This window comes from Bison bison, unplaced genomic scaffold, assembly GCF_000754665.1.
Source record: "Bison bison bison isolate TAMUID 2011002044 unplaced genomic scaffold, Bison_UMD1.0 scf7180017864289, whole genome shotgun sequence".
Classification (NCBI taxonomy): Eukaryota; Metazoa; Chordata; class Mammalia; order Artiodactyla; family Bovidae; genus Bison; species Bison bison.
In genome coordinates this window covers 14,766,748-14,770,902 of record NW_011494861.1, presented here as the reverse complement: position 1 = coordinate 14,770,902, position 4,155 = coordinate 14,766,748, and positions in this window count along the sequence as shown.

Here is a 4,155-nt window from a genome sequence, read left to right as displayed (position 1 = left end):
GCAATTGTGCAGTAGTTTGAGCATTCTTTGGCATTGCCTTTCTTTGGGATTGGAATAAAAACTGACCTTTTCCAGCTCTGTGGCCACTGCTGAGCTTTCCACATTTGCTCACATATTGAGTGCAGCATCCTCTTAGAATTTGAAATAGCTCAACTGGAATTCCATCACCTCCGTTAGCTTTGTTCGTAGTGATACTTCCTAAGGCCCACTTGACTTCGAATTCCAGGATGTCTGGCTCTAGGTGAGTGATCACACCATTGTGATTATCTGGGTCATGAAGATCTTTTTGTACAGTTTTTCTGTGTATTCTTGCCACCTCTTCTTAATATCTTCTGCTTCTGTTAGGTTCATACCATTTCTGTCCTTTATCGAGCCCATCTTTGCATGAAATGTTCCCTTGGTATCTCTAATTTTCTTGAAGAGATCTCTGGCCTTTCCTATTCTATTATTTTCCTTTATTTCTTTGCACTGATCACTGAGGAAGGCTTTCTTATCTCTCCTTGCTATTCTTTGGAACTCTGCATTCAGATGCTTATACCTTTCCTTTTCTCCTCTGCTTTTTGCTTCTCTTCTTTTCACAGCTATTTGTAAGGCCTCCACAGACAGCCATTTTGCTTTTTTGTATTTCTTATTCTTGGGGATGGTCTTGATCCCTGTTTCCTGTACAATGTCACGAACCTCTGTCCATAGTTCATCAGGCAGTCTGTCTATCAGATCTAGTCCCTTAAATCTATTTCTCACTTACACTGTATAATCGTAAGGGATTTGATTTAGGTCATACCTGAATGGTCTAGTGGTTTTCACCACTTTCTTCAATTTAAGTCTAAATCTGGCACTAAGGTGTTCATGATCTGAGGCACAGTCAGCTCCAGGTCTTGTTTTTGCTGACTATTTAGAACTTCTCCATCTTTGGCTGCAAAGAATATAATCAGTCTGATTCCGGTGTTGGCCATCTGGTAATGTCCACGTGTAGAGTCTTCTCTTGTGTTGTTGAAAGAGTGTGTTTGCTATGACCAGTGTGTTCTCTTGGCAAAACTCTATTAGCCTTTGACCTGCTTCATTCTGTAGTCCAAGGCCAAATTTGCCTGTTACTCCAGGTGTTTTTTGATTTCCTACTTTTGCAATACAGTCCCCTAAAATGAAAAGGACATCTTTTTTGGGTGTTAGTTCTAAAAGATCTTGTAGGTCTTCATAGATACTTCTAAAAGGTCCTGTAGGTCTTCATAGAAGCATTCAACTTCAGCTTCTTCAGCATTACTGGTTGGGGCATGGACTTGGATTACCATGATATTGAATCCTTTGCCTTGGAAACAGAGATCATTCTGTGTTTTTTCAGATTGCATCCAACTACTGCATTTCGGACCCTTTTGTTGACTATGATGGCTACTCCATTTCTTCCAAGGGATTCCTGCCCACAGTAGTAGATACAATGGTCATCTGAGTTAAATTCACCCATTCCAGTCCATTTTAGTTCACTGATTCTTAGAATGTTGACGTTTACTCTTGCCATCTCCTGTTTGACCACTTCCAATTTGCCTTGATTCCTGGACGTAACATTCCAGGTTCCTATGCAATATTGCTCTTTACAGCATCTTTACAGCATTTGCTTCTGTCACCAGTCACATCCACAATTCGGTGTTGTGTTTGCTTTGGGTCCGTCCCTTCATTCTTTCTGGAGTTATTTCTCCACTGATATCCAGTAGCATATTTGGCACCTACTGACCTGGGGAGTTCATCTTTCAGTGTCCTATCTTTTTGCCTTTTCATACTGTTCATGAGGTTCTCAAGGTAAGAATACTGAAGTGGTTTGCAATTCCCTTCTCCAGTGGACCACATTTTATCAGAACTCTCCACTATGACCCATCTCTCTTGGATAGCCCTACATGGCACAGCTAGTTTCATTGAGTTAGACAAGGCTGCGGTCCATGTGATCAGATTGGCTAGTTTTCTGTCTAGATTGTGGTTTCAGTCTGTCTGCCCTCTGATGCCCTCTCTGGTCTAGGCAGCCTTTAAGTAATAAGAATTCTAGATGGAGATGCCAGAGGTGGTACAGCTTGAGGAACTGCAAAGTAATTTGGACAATGTGATGACGTTCCTCCTGCTCTTAAAGTGCAGACAGGTTGATGTGGGAGAGATGGAGTCTCTGTATATTACTATTTGGCCCAAGAAAAGAGCTAACATGGCCAGATTGGGCTGATGCCAAACGCAATTCACTTCCACTTCCTGGATACAGTCCAGCTGCACTATACTTAGGATTTCACAATGTTTTCCATGGACATTGAAGCGATCTTCACCTTCTTACAGCACAGGTGTATGGAAGCTTTTCTCTGTTCCACCCACCTAATGAGGTAGGTGAGTCATCCGTTCATGGTACTTTCAATGAGGTGAAGTTCTGTGAGCACCTCCAACGTAGTCGAGGGCTGCTCTGTCCTTGACTTGTCCTCAGTCACTGGTGCCATTGATGTTCCTGAGGACACATGGACACTGGATCCAGACCACATTCTCCAGAAGTCTTGGCCAGTATTCCTTAAATCCGGGACTTGCAGTTTGCACCTCCTGTGGGGCAACAGCAGATGGGCAGTGATGTTTTGAGATCCACACTGAGTGAAACCACAATCTTAGAATTTAGGCCACAGTCTGACTTCCTATCTGAGCTTTTACCTCATATTCCTGATATCACCTGCAGCCTTGCCCTCTTCTTCCCTGTCTGCCTCAAATTCCTCCCTCTCGTTTTCCCCTCTATCCTTTCTGGTGTTCTACTTCTAGCACAATTAAAAATCACTAGAAGGATGTGTAGCATGTACCTTTAGGTTCTCTTGCATTTTAGGCACTCTTACACTGCTGGAGGGCTTTTCCCAAAGACAGTTCAGCAATGGCCAAGGTTTCTGAACTTTTTCATTGACATCATCAGAAGCCTCCGGCCCATCTTCTGGACATCTGCTCTCTGATCCCAGATCCCAGGTCTCTCCTCAGGATGTCGAGTAACCTACTAGGCTACCTGGATCAGACTCACCTGGGGCAATCTTGCTGGGCAAGCAGGACATCCGGCCCATCCAGCACAGCTTGTAAGATCCCCATATGAGGTTTTTGCATCATGCCTCCCAGAGGCAGGAGGGCAAAGGGCCAAGTGTGCATCATGGCCTTCAAAGTCTGACTGTGTCTTCCACAGAAGGCCCCCATGAACAGTGCGGGGAAGAGCTCAATGGGCAAATACTCCAGAACACTGATGACTGAGGTCACATGCCTCAGCGAGCTCATTGCCACCAGGTCCAGGAGTCTAGATGGTGTCCAGACACTCATCCTGACTCTGCTCCAAAAGGAATCCAGTGGAAACTTTGAGGGACCAAGGCATCCTTCTCAGGTTCAGTAGGAGCATACCTCAGTCTGTCTCTGTACTCTTCAAAGGAAACTTCTCAGGGCCAAGGTCACTGCCCTGGCAGTGGTACAGGTGTCTGTTTGTCCCAATTACACTCTGGGCTCAGTGGGCACAAAGCCATAGCTCTACCACTATGGGCATTAGAGCAAGCACCTCATAAGAAGCAAGGAGGAAGAAGCCCAGCCACTATTCCATCCATCCCATCCACTGCTTTGTTTAATCATGTTCCACTGGGAGGTGGGGACCATGAGCTGAAGGCTAAGCTTCATCTTTTTGGGGGGAATATTTGTAATCCTTCACTTAGAGCCTTAAAACTATGGGAATAAGAGCTTCATGTGGCCCCAACACAGCTTTCATCCTCAGTTCCCACAATTCACTGCACTGGGAAAGGGTAAGAGATACCCCTAAAATGTATGCTACTTGTGTACAAATTGAATATTTTAAATTTCAAGAAATAAAATTCCAAACAGATGATTTTCACTAAAAAGAGCATCTTCTCTTTAACAAAATATTTACAAATGGTATGAACCAAGGCACCAATTAAAGCATTTGGGATTAAATCAAGGCCACAGAAGAAGCAAAATAAAAACCTTAAATCAGCACATCAGAAAAGAAATAATTGTTATTAATTTTTATTTATTTATCTATTTTTTGGGGGCCATGTGGCATGCAGGATCTTAGTTTCTGGACCAGGGATTGAAACCACACCCCTTGCAGTGGAAATGTGGAGTCTTAACGGCTGGGGTCCCCGGGGAGGCTCCAGAAAAGGTTTTTTAAAA